This window comes from Heteronotia binoei, chromosome 8, assembly GCF_032191835.1.
Source record: "Heteronotia binoei isolate CCM8104 ecotype False Entrance Well chromosome 8, APGP_CSIRO_Hbin_v1, whole genome shotgun sequence".
In the NCBI taxonomy this organism is placed as follows: Eukaryota; Metazoa; Chordata; class Lepidosauria; order Squamata; family Gekkonidae; genus Heteronotia; species Heteronotia binoei.
Genome location: NC_083230.1, coordinates 18,036,121 through 18,049,297, shown reverse-complemented (window position 1 = coordinate 18,049,297; position 13,177 = coordinate 18,036,121). Strand labels below are relative to the sequence as shown.

General features: G+C 44.1%; 1 non-coding gene across 1 annotated transcript; it reads left to right on the top strand.

Moving 5' to 3' along the window:
• The first annotated feature begins 12,787 nt into the window (after positions 1-12,787).
• On the top strand, positions 12,788-12,856 carry TRNAR-GCG (transfer RNA arginine (anticodon GCG)). Its single transcript has one exon. It is a non-coding gene; the product is annotated as a tRNA-Arg (tRNA).
• Positions 12,857-13,177: the final 321 nt, after the last annotated feature.

The following is a 13,177-nucleotide window of genomic DNA, read 5'->3' as shown; positions in this document are numbered from 1 at the left end:
CCCTAGATCCTTTTTGCACATACTACTGCTAAGACAAGTCTGCCCCATCCTATAAGTATGCATTGGATTTTTCCTACCTAAATGCAGAACTTTACATTTATCCCTGTTAAAATTCATTTTATTGATTTTAGCCCAGTTTTCCAGCCTGTCAAGGTCATCCTGTATCCTGTTTCCATCTTCTACTGTGTTTGGAACCCCTCCCATTGGCCTTGGACAGTAAGCTTTCCAATAGCTCAGTCTTAGAGGAGGTTTCTGGGTGGGATCTACTCAACTTTTTAACTCATTCTTACCCTGTTCTTCTCCTTACTATAGCTCATTTCCTACATGGCTTTTGCCAGTGAAGGTCCCACGAGCCCCAGCATGGGCCTTTTGATGTCAAAGAGGACCCCATCCTCCCTTTTTTGCCAGCTGAAGGCTGGTTTGAATCCAACCTTCTGTGTCTCTTGTAGGCATAGTGGCAGGAAGATTTTGGACAAGTCTGACTTCTCTTTAGCACTGCATTGAAAGTGAGCAACTAATGCAAAAGTCAAAAGTTGACATTCTCTGGAACAGTGGGTGACAACAGACAGATGGCTTAAGCAGCCCTGGGGATGGGAGGCAGGCAGACCAAAAAAGCACGTCCACACATGCACCTCTGCCTCCCATCCCCGTCCTAACCACAGCCCACCCAGGGCCAGGTCAAAGCTGCCTCAGAAAGGCATCACTTTCAAAGTGGTGCCTAAATTCTGAGGCGGATTTGAGGTGCTTCCTGGCCGTCTGGATGGCCAGGAAGCACCTGGGGAGTGACTGGGAGGTGCATGAGTGCTCTGGAAGGTCCTCCAAAATTCACACAGCCCGTCCCTGTTTTGGGGGCAGGATGCGTGCCATCTGGAGGCTTCCAGTCTGCCTCTTCCCCCCCCCCCAGCTCTCTTTGAGGCGGCTTCACGCTGCCCCAGCGGTCTGTACTCACCTTAAGTGTGCTTTTTGTGATATTATATGTTCAGTTCAAAAAGAATGCAATAAAAGCCTTGGAGCAAAGCAGCCATTAGCAGACCAGAGTTCAGCGCAAGTGTTGATGTGATAACAGAAGCCTTAGAAATAAGGGAACCAATTAAAATTATTATGAAATCTTAGCCTATTGCAATATCTACACGGAGAAGCTTCATTCTTTTCAAATGGTATTTTCAAAATGGATTATGTCTGAATTTGAAATGCTTTTGCAATAATATAAACCTTTGAATGTGTAATAAATGTACACGTGACATTTAAAGCCTTTGTAGCTCACCTGGAAGAACGGGAGCACTATAAATATCTGTCCATCTATCTGAATAACTCCATGATATGTTAGGAATCTGTATCATTCATATAGTTCCCAGAATGCACCAAGTTCAGATGCTATTAATCTTGGCCCCAGGAGAGGGAACAGGGAGAAAAAGAAGACATAAGAAGAATGAAAGGTCTACCAGTTTTCCAAAAGTCTGTCTGTCTGTCTAGCTGTCTCTCTCCCCCACCCCCCTCAGTTTCAGTAGGATGAAAAAGAAATTATTCTCTTGCTTAGATTTTCCATTGAAGGTGGAGAACAGTTTTGCAGACATCCCAAGCTGCTGAAGCTCAGGCCTTGAGAACATGGGAATACACACTTTATTAGCATCTCTAATGATGGTCCTGTAATCTTTCAATAAATGTATGACTACATTTAACAATAGGGCTCTGGAGAATCTCTCTCCAGTAGCAGAAAGGGATGGTGGGGAGGGATGGTGGCTCAGTGGTAGAGCATCTGCTTGGGAAGCAGAAGGTCCCAGGTTCAATCCCCGGCATCTCCAACTAAAAAAGGGTCCAGGCAAGTAGGTGTGAAAAACCTCAGCTTGAGACCCTGGAGAGCTGCTGCCAGTCTGAGTAGACAATACTGACTTTGATGGACCAAGGGCCTGATTCAGTATAAGGCAGCTTCATATGTTCAAAAGCTGAAACAAATAGGGAAAATAAAAGAAAAAAAAACATAAGAAGTTTCTGGCTTGGGGGCAGGAAGCTCCATGAAGCTCATGGATTGCACAGCTTCTGTATTTTCCAAGAGGACCAAAATATTCTGGCTTTACAGAACAATCCCTTGGAAGATATTTGCTTAAAACATGATTGGCTGCCTAGAACAGCCCACCCTCGGAACAGTTTATCTTATGGCAATAAGCAATGAAATTTAAATAAATAAAACTAGTTGAATTCATATATTCATCTTGTGTCCTCATTGTTTGGAGGGCAAACACATTTGGAATCTAACGTTATAAAGTACGGAAATATTGCATACATCAAATGTATAAAAGAGCAAGCAAAATGAATAAAAAGCAGGCCTTGGATTCAGCAGGAGCTCACAGGAGTGCAGCTTCTGAACCTTTCTGACAGCTCCCCCTCCTCCTCCCCACCTACCTACCTTCTCCATCGAATAGTAGGTGCAGCCGCATAACAATCCCTGGATGAGCTCCGCCACCTATTTTTCTACAAAATGACCCCTGACGAAAAGGAGACAGTGTGTAAGAAATACATATCCACAAACCCCTTCCCAAAAAGATGCTAATGAAAAACCTTACAACAACACTAATAATGCTAAACTAAATAGATTTACGTCATTCTATGCCCATTTATTTCAAATTAAAATGTCATAACTTGGCTTAGGATGCCACTGTAAATCAAAGAAGAATCACAGAGTTGGAACGAACCTCCATGGTCGTCTAGTCCAACACCCTGCACAAGGCAGGAAATTCACAAATACCTCTTCCCACACACCCCCAGTAACACCTGCTCCATGCCCCAAAAGATGGCAAAAACAAACAAACAACCCTCCAGGATCCCTGACAAAACTGGCCTGGAGAAAAATTGCTGCCTGACCCCAAAGTGGCAAACAACATTTCCCCAAGCATGTAAGAAAGGGCCATGAGAACTAATAAGTATTCCTACATATCGCCACATATTAAAAATCAGAGCAGATAGGACTCTCTCCTATGTAAAAATAAGAGAAGAGATCAAAATGCTATATTGTGGATGTCCCAGAAACAGGTAGACACATGGAAAAAAGGAATTTTTCTAGAGGGCTGATCATGGGAGGGAAGGTAATTTTGGCATACCCAAGAAGACCAGGCTTAAAATGCTGTGGGGAACTGGAGATAGCTGTTTACAGGGTTTGAGCTCAGCAGCTCTCTATATTTTCTACCAGTCTCATCCACAGCCTTTTTGGTGGGACCATCTCTGCTCTTTTTCACCCAGAGGAAAACTTCTTGGAAAAGCAATATTTTTTGTGTTGCCCTTTCATTCTCCTTACTGGCTGCCATAGGCAGAGACAATGTCACCCTTTCTCACAGGAAATTACTCTGTAATGTGTCTATCCGACACCCCTGCTTTCTAATCACATTGGGATGGCTGTTGTAAAAGTCACAAACGAGTTATTGGCTTTCCTAGGTTCTCTCATTAGAAGTTATTTTACAAATGACATTTTGCTTTTTTCAGGTCAGAGCTTATTTATGAGGACAATTGATTTAACAATACATGACAACATCATGACAACATTAAGTGGATTACCGCAGCCATGCTTCATAAATTACATTGGTTACACCTTCTTAACTCACCCCTCCCCTCGAAAGCCCAACTGTTCTAATTTTCTTTATGCTAATAGCAATTAATATACTACCAGGTTTTTTGTTTAAAGTAAAGTCTATGATTTGTGCACAGCAATTACTGAAGCAAAGTATACATAAATTCACGTTAAAGGTGTCTCTTTCAAAAGACACCATCTGTGGACAGGGTTGTCAACAGGTTTTTGGGGAAATTTCCTTCTCCTTTAATAGAGGCTTAATGCGTGAAAATGGGCAGCATGGAGGTAACTCGCATCATGATATAGAGGCATATAACATCCTAAAGAATTGACTGCAGGGGCAAAGTATTTTTTAAATGATGTTATTTGTCTCTATATCAGGTCACAGTTTATTTATGAGGACAATTGATTTAACAATATTCTGCTGAAGAAGAAGGAACAAATGGAGGGCCTAGTGTCAACCTCAATGGAGGCAGATGTGTGATCGCCAAGCTCTCCCCCCGATCCCTCTGTTTATAGCTATTGGAACCCAGATTTTCGTCTCTTCTGTTAGCCACGATATGAGCAAACGCGCCGACACAAGAGCGAAAGCTGCAAAACCAGCTACTTCAACCTTACTCATTTCAATCAAAAGGACATTCTAGGCCTACTTCGCCGGTTGTGCGCCAAGATTCCAACATGGCTGACGGCGCGTCTTCTTCACAACAGGCTGAAGCTCCCCTTACAGTTAGCGAATTCCGCTCTTCTCTCCGCTTTTTTAAGAAGGATATTTTTGAGCACATCGATGAAGTATTTCAACCGCTAGCTCCTCAACTGAACTGTATTCAATCTACCCTGAAAGATGTTGCCTCAACAGCTGTGTCAGCATGGGAGGCAAGTGAATCAATACAAACGATATTAAAAAACTTCATGCTCATGAGAAATGGGCGAAGGACCGCATACTAATACTAGACAACAAATCTCGAGAGTGGAACATAAATTGCCGCGGTTTTGGTGATCGCAAGGAAGGCACCCCACCTCTCTTTTCCTTCCTTTCCTCTTGGCTTACCTCCCTGCTGAACCTAGAAGGGCCAACAGATTCCTTCTTTGTATGGGCATTCAGATCCAACTACCATCCTTCTATATCTCCTTGGAGACTTCATTTTGGAACTATCTGATGTTAAACTAAAACGTAAAATCATGGACATGGCAAGAGAGAAGGGGGGTCTCCCTTACAAAGACAAGGTCATTTTAATTTTCCCAGACCTATCACCTGAAACTTTGTACAATCGCAACCAGATGAAGCCAGTCGCAAGGCAACCAGCTGAAGCAAATGTGGTCTCCTACAGGCTCCCTTTTGGTCAAGCATAACAGTAGATCCTGGACTATAGACGATGCCGGTCCACACCTCCTTCAAGTTCTGGATCTAGATATCTCAATGGAACTGAGAAAAACTTCTCACAAAAGAAAAAGAGACCTGTAGTCACCTCATAAGAACTCTAAATCCAGATGTCCGCAAGCTGAAGAAGAAATCTGATAATCGCATGTATCATTGTGGTTCCTCTCTTTCTCACAGTTTACCTTTAATTTTAATTTTTCTTTTCTCCTAAATCATGGTACTTAAAAGTATGTGTACTTCAGGCATTACATGCTTTTTCTGGGTTCTCAAATATCTTTGAGTGGTCCCATGGCACAGAGTGGCAAAGCAGCAGTACTGTGGTCTGAATTCTCTGCTCACAACCTGAGTTTGATTCCAGCCCAAGGTTGACTCAGCCTTCCATCCATCCAAGGTCAGTAGAATGAGTACACAGCTTGCTGGGGGGAAAGTGTAAAAGACTGGGGAAGGCAATGGCAAACCACCCTGTAAAAACGTTGTAAAAGCAACGTCACCCCATGAAAACGTTGTAAAAGCAACGTCACCCCAGAGTCGGAAACGACTGGTGCTTGCACAGGGGACCTTTCCTTTCAATTGCCTTTATTTTTTAGCACATCATATTTTCCCCTTGCTGCTTCTAAGCACAGCAGGGGAAGGGGGGGTAGGGGTATAAAAGGAGAGTTCTTTGGCCTTCAAGTCTCCAAGCTAGGCAGGAGGGTATAGTGTCTGAGCTGTATAGGCTCTCACCTAGTTGACCCAAAGTTTTGCTTGTGAATTAGTCTGTTCTTCATCATCGCCAAGGTAGGTGTCACTGGAACTCACAGGGAGGTTTCCAGGAGGTCCTAAAGACTTTACATGAAGGTGGACACTGGGGAAGCTATCCATGAAATTAAAAGATGCCTTTCTGCGGAAATATGTGCTGTCGCTGTTTTTTATCTTGTCCACCCGCAGGAAACAGGGTCTCATTCATCAGACCCCTCCATTGGAGGTATCGGCCGATCGGGTGTTGCCTGGAGATTGGGTGCTTCTGAGGAAGTGGAGGGACAAACCACTGCAACCCAACTGGGAGGGACCATTCCTTGTCTTCCTAGTGACCGAAACAGCCGTTCGAACCGCCGAGGGCGGTTGGGTGCATCACTCCCGGGTGAAGGTCGTCACAGCCCCTGACGAAGCCAGCACTCCAGACTGGACTGCAAACTTAGACCCTGAAAACCCCCTGAAGCTGACACTGAGAAGAACTAACATAGCTGACAGGTGATGTTTCAATTTCCCCTGCATAACTGCCAACAAGACGACGACTGGAAGTGGAGTCCTCAGGAGAGACTCCAAAGGTTTGTGTGGCAGTTTGAGGACCTGCTCCAATATCTCTATGGGCCTTGCCTAAAATGGGAGGGAGAAGTATGCCAGTTTTATAGGGAAAGAATTTGGAAGTACGAAGAGGGGGAGGGACAGGTTTTCTGGGATCGGGTAGAATTTCAACACAGGAGCCCTGAGAAACACCAAAGGTGGAAGATCAGGTTTTATTTTCAAAAATGAGCAGGAGACCCATTTGAGGGGAGGTTGTGGGAACGTTGCCAGGCAGGGCTGGTTCCCTCTGTCCTCTATCTATTAAAAGACACCGAGGACCCCCCCCCCCCCCGTTTTGGCACTTCCTGCAGTGTGCAAAGTGTTTAAAACCCACCTGATCCTTTACAACCCTTCAGAAGAGGAGACACAGACTCCTCAGAAGAAGACGGTCCTTAAAAGTTCCCCTACAGTCATGCTATTTTTACCCTGGGTAAACAGGGTACCCTTGGTTACCCTGGGTAACCAAACAGCTAGATGTACTAAATGCTGGGAAATGCAGGGGTTTAAAAAGCTGTTGCGTATTCAAATTAGGAAAATGCCTGAAAGCTGTGTAAAACCTAACACTCAGACAGCTTGTATAGAGCGAGGAGTGTCCTATTATCAAGCAGAAATAAAATATCCAGGGTCAATCAGGACAATAGTTGGTAGAGGAAGGGCCAGCAGCCCAACGTCGTCATGGGCATGCTGGCCAGCAGATTCAAAAACAAACCAGGAGAAAATGCCCACCCCTAAGCCTAAGCTATTTGGCCAAGAGAATAAGGAAATTCTATATCAGACCGTATCTAATGAGACTCAGGATGAGAAGTTTGTCATTCCAGAGCCTGGTAGCAATCTTTTCATAGCCTTAGTTGAGCAAATAGCTGCCTCCCTAAATATTTCAGACTGTTGGGTGTGCGAGGGTCCACTAATGAGTGAAAGATGGCCTTGGATTGGCACTGAGGTCCTGCCTACTAACTTAGGTCAGTGGAATACACCTAGGTCAGGGTCAAGGCCAGGAGAAAGAAAGATCTAGGAGCTGCAAACAGTGGTAAGTGGAGAATTGTGCATCTTCTGGGCAGGGCTGTGGATGAACGGGAAGGATGTTGGGCACTCTTTGTGCCACTGAACATTGTTAATTAACTCCACTAAGGAAAGACCAGCATGGGTGGGGGCAAAGGGCAATGATATAGCCGAGGATTTTCAGCCATGGGAAAATGTCAACAGTATAAATAAATATTTTAATGCTGCTTCAAATTTCTCTGGGGAGTGGAGGGCTCCTGAGGGATTGTATTGGATCTGTGGCAAAAGGGCTTATACACTCCTGCCCAGGAGATGGCAGGGAACTTGCATTATTGGAACAATACATCCCAGCTTCTTTCTTTTGCCATCAAATGCTGGTTCTGCTTTGGGGACCCCAGTGTTTGATGACTATGTTAGACCAAAACATTCCTTGGATATCGGAGTTAGGCAGTGGGGAGATGAATGAACATATGAAGCTGCCTTATAATGAATCAGACCCTTGGTCCATCAAAGTCAGTATTGTCTTCTCAGACTGGCAGCGGCTCTCCAGGGTCTCAAGCTGAGGTTTTCACACCTATTTGCCTGGACGCTTTTTTGGAGATGCCGGGGATTGAACCTGGGACCTTCTGCTTCCCAAGCAGATGCTCTACCACTGAGCCACTGTCCCTCACAGTGGCCCCCACAGCAGATCATTAAGTACTATGGCCCGGCTACTTGGGCGCAGGATGGGTCTTGGGGATACAGAACACCTGTATATATGCTTAACCGTATTATTAGACTGCAGGCTGTGGTAGAAATCATAACAAATCAAACAGCCATGGCTTTAGAACTGTTGGCTAAACAGCAGACCCAGATTCGTGCTGCCATATATCAGAACCGTTTGGCTCTGGATTATTTGCTGGCTGAAGAAGGTGGCATTTGTGGAAAGTTTAACCTTACAAATTGTAGTCTTAATATAGATGATAATGGAAAAATTGTACAGAATATAGCATCTGAAATTCGTAAAATTGCTCATGTTCCGGTCCAAACTTGGACAAAAATGTTGAATACAGGAGGGTGGCTAGGGGGCTTGTTTGCAAGTTGGAAACAGGCCCTATTGATGGGATTATTGATTTTAGGAGGTTTGGTACTGTTGCCTTGTCTGATCCCAGTAATTCGATCTATGGTAACTAAGGCTGTAGAGACAGCTATAGAAAAAAAGATCCTGCTAAGCTTCTACACCTGCAGGACATAAAGCAGAGCCACCAATACCTCCCCTTACCAGGAGAAGAAAAGATTGAACCTACTGGAAATAATGAATGTGGAATATTAATGGTAGAAATAGAAGGGAAATAAGTGGTGCCCAAGAGAAATGGATTAAAAGAAAAAGGGGGGATTGATGTGGGCTTGTACAGGTCTCTTGTGAACCACACCAAGGAAAGCTCCTAGCCTCGAGGGCTATGACTGTAAATAGATTATTTTCTTTCTTCCGTATATATTAACTATGCATAAAGACAAGGTCAAGAGATGTCTGTATAAGGGTCAAATGACTGATTAACTTCGGGGATAGGCAGAGTGCGCGCCTTCAGTGTTGACTATGATTGGCCGGAGGGACAGATAGGGGGTGTAGCGTCGGGAGTCTTAAATTGAGCTGGACTGCGATCCAGACTTCAGAGACCACACCCTGGGTGCCTTCTCTCCATGCCTGCAGACATGTATTCCAAATAAAACTTGCTTGTTGCTAACCACCTTGTCTTGGTATTTTCCTGGTGAGACGAAAACAATCCATAACACCAGTCATTTTGCTGCTGCCTTTGCGGGCGTCTATCTTTGAGACTGGTAATTATTGCCTACCCCAGTCCCTCACCTCCCTTTATTTCCTCTTAGTCACTTTGGGTGTTTTGCCTTTTTTATTCTTGTTTAATAAAATCCTTACCAGTTGAACATCAGTCTGGTTCATTTCAAGAGTTTTGTAAGGGAAAAAAATCCCCATAAACATTGGTGGAGATCCCAGTTACTTGCCTCTTGCTCCATCTCCTTAAGCTAATTTCTGCAGCTAAGTAGGAGACTGTCTTTTTAGGTAACACCCCAAGGCTTGCAGAAAAGTCTGAAATCTTAAAAAAAAAATACACAGGGGATATTTAAATCCCCCCCAAAATTAAAAGAGCGTTTGCTGTGCCTGTGCAAAGGACACTGTTTGCTACTTACCTTCTCCACGGTGCAGCATCCCTAGTGCAGTGGCAAACCTAGTGGAGACAGCAGCAAAGCGGTCTGCCATGCATAGTCCCTGCATTGGTGAATAAGCAGCCCAGGGAATGTGCCGGTGGCTGCACAGCCCAGGAGCCCAGTGTCAGAACTGGAAGAACTCCAATCGAGGCCCAAGACTTCGTTACAAAAGTATAGGCGTTTATTGAGAACTACAGTACTGAAGGCACAGAATAACACTGATAACGAAGTTAGCATTGGTTACATTTTTATGTGCTTGTGGCAACAACAATAAAACGATCTTTCACACGGCCAGAGACAACTGTCTGTTTCCCAGGGTCTGTTATCAGCAAGGGAGGATGGAGTCTTGCTGAGATGTCCTGGCCGGCTGGCTTCAAAGGGCACCTGCAGATGTTGGCCAGAGGCTATCTGTCACCCTTCAGTGATCACAGTTTGTTTGAAATGCATAGCGGTCTGGTTAGTGGCCTGGCTGAGAGCACATTGAGTTAGTATCTGGTTACAATATGGAGTCGGTTAAGCTAACAGCATATAGGAAAGTTACAAGTTCTGACACCCAGCTGGACCTGGTTTTGGTGGTTTTGCAGCCTAAGAGATGAGATGGGCCCCACAGCCCAGAAGCCCTGCTGGACTGGATGGTGGCTGCCAAACAGCTCAGGAGTCTCACTGACCCTGGCAGCCATGGCACAATCTGGGAGTTGCACTGGGCTGAACAAGAAAGTGTGTGTGTGTGGGGGGGTACCCCCCTGTGAGTATTGCAGGACCAGACTCGTTTCTTTGTAATGTCTACCTGTGCTAGTTAATTAAATCCCTCATTTTGACATAATTACATGCATTTGTCATCCCTTAGTGGAGGTCAATGGCGGGGCCAAAAAGCAGCTTTGCTCTTGGTTATTCCAGCAGCTACTGATTGCAACCTGCTTATTTAGTTCCCCAGAACTATAATTATTCCTCAGCTCCTTTTAGTCATTCTTCGGTTGGGAGCTACAATGTGAGAAAGGAACATAATAATAATTTAAGTGCTGCTTACGTGCCTTTTTCCCCTGACAACAAGAAAAATAATACAAGCGGTCTGATTTTCAAGTGGTGACTTTAATAGAAAAGAGCCAGCAGTTCCTGCTGAACAAAATGAATGGAAGGCCTCAAAGTTATGTATATATTTATCCACACTTCATTTTTGGATGCTGACAACTGCAGCATAAGCTTCTTCCCCTATAATTCGGCACCAATTACCTTAGCTCTGACCTGCATGAATCTTATTTTCTACAGTAATGAAATCTGACTCAGTCTCTGTGAGAAAAAAAAACCCCTGAATTAAAAGTAAAATCCACTCAGCTGTGACAAATAATGGGCGATAAACAATTCGACTCACTTGAGGAAGAGAGTGTCATGGGCAGTGGGAAATGGGTTGGTGTGAAGTGTAGAGAGGGTGACTATTCCATGCCTGTACAGACTTCTGTGTTTTGAGATTATCCAAAGATGATCTTTTGTTAGTGCCCCCACCATGCAAAGTGCAGTGGATGGCTGCAAAATCTAGAAGCTTCTCAGTTGCTATCTCCTAGTTATGAAGCTCTCTGTCCATAAAAGGATCATTATTCTTTCTCTTGTGGTCTCCAGAAGACAGCTAAACACCATTTGATTCTTTCTTTCTTTCTTTCTTTCTTTCTTTCTTTCTTTCTTTCTTTCTTTCTTTCTTTCTTTCTTTCTTTCTTTCTTTCTTTCTTTCTTTCTTTCTTTCTTTCTTTCTTTCTTTCTTTCTTTCTTTTCCCCTCCTCCTCATAATGGGAAGTCATATTTTGTCCCTTGCGTGAGAAAGTAAACAATAAATGACTACACATCCACACCTCTTTGTCCAGACTTTGAGGATGGGGACCATCCTGGTAATGTCCCTAATTGTGGAAAGGTATGAATTGAGGGTGGGCTTCTTGCAGCTTGAAGTCTACTCACCCCATGGATACTGCTCTGCTATCTTCAGAGGCCTGTTTTTTTGGAATTTGGACTCCATAGGGTCTGTTCTTTTGTCAACTGAAGTAATTTTACCTTATGCATTTTTAGAATTTGAGTCTTATTTCAGTGGTCTTTTGTTCTTCCCATGTGGAAGAAGTGCACTTTGCACTTAAAATGTTTTCTTTCTGTGGGACAAGGAACTGAAGGGGCTGACTTGAAGATTCTGAGCTCTAAGATGCTGTACTTTGCCTTCCCCTGAGGTAGGATTGCCAGTCCCCAGGTCCGGGCAGGGGATCCCCCAGCTGGCTGGCGGGGGAAGCCCCACCCCAACAGCAACCATGTGCCTTTATATGTGGGCAGGCTTAGAAGAAACATGCAAACTGCCTGTGTTTTGGACTGTGTGTGTGCCTTTAAATCCTGTGGCTGGGAGGCCAAGAGGAAAGCTGAATGGGTGGGGTAAGTAGGCAGAGCCACGTGGGTCTTCCTGGTGAGTGTGTGAAAGGAAGAGGAGAGAGCAGTATTCCTCTGTTTGTTTGGAGGAAAGCTCCACTCCCTAGGCTGCTCTGCTTTCATTTTCCTGTTAATATGAAGAAGTTGCTTGAAATACAGCAGATGGTTATGCGTGGACTGATTTTTTTTATTTGCTCATCCTTATGTACTGCCTGTTTATATGTTTAAGGTATCCCATATTATTTGCTGAGCCATATACATCTTTCTGATCATTTTGTATTCATGCATTTTCATCTCTACTTGTGCCATACATTTGATTCAGAATGCAGTTTGGAATTTGCTTTAGCGGTATATTACTACTACTACATGTCTATTAGACCTCCTGACGAAGGGGACCAAATTAACTTTGAATTAAAAACAAACGGGATAGCTGATACAGCTGTTTTAAAACTAGCAGGACTTTATAACAGTTCTTTCTTCTTTTCAGCAACTGTAGAAAATGCTACCTGGTCATTCTGATCAACCATTCAGTAAACAAAAAGGAAGCAGAATATGAGAGGGTGGGGCAGAATCCTTTAATAGCACAGGTTTTACTGCATCAAACATTAGAAGAACAAATATCTTAATTAACATTAATAGTCTCGGGCCGGGGAGGGGGGCAGAAAATATTGGCATTTCCATTTTAATTGTTGCATTCATTTATGGAGCAGACGTACGGTGTGGATAACATAGAGGAAATGGAAAGGGAAGGTTGATGATGGAGCATGCGGTAGCAGCTACTGACAAGTCAAACCCTTTGGCCTACTAACAACTGACCTTCTAGCCTAGAGAAAGGATGTGGAATGGCTGTCAGGGCTGCGCGGCAACTTCAAAAGAAATTTCTTATGTCTGACCCCTCCTTCCATAGGATAGAAGATATAAGGGGAGGGACGGTGGCTCAGTGGTAGAGCATCTGCTTGCGAAGCAGAAGGTCCCAGGTTCAATCCCTGGCATCTCTAAAAAGGGTCCAGGCAATAGGTACGAAAATCCTCAGCTTGAGACCCTGGAGAGCCGCTGCCAGTCTGAGAAGACAATACTGACTTTGATGGACCAAGGGTCTGATTCAGTATAAGGCAGCTTCATATGTTCATATTTTCAATCTGCTTCCTTGTCATGGGTGATTGCAGTTGCCAAACAAAATATGTTTGCTGAGACATTCACAATATCCCCAGTTTTGACCATTCCCAATAATTAGTAATTTGTTCCCTGTCCTCAAAAAGATAACTACTTACTGGTCAGATTTAAAATGACTGCGCCAACTTGCCGGTAAGCAACACTAC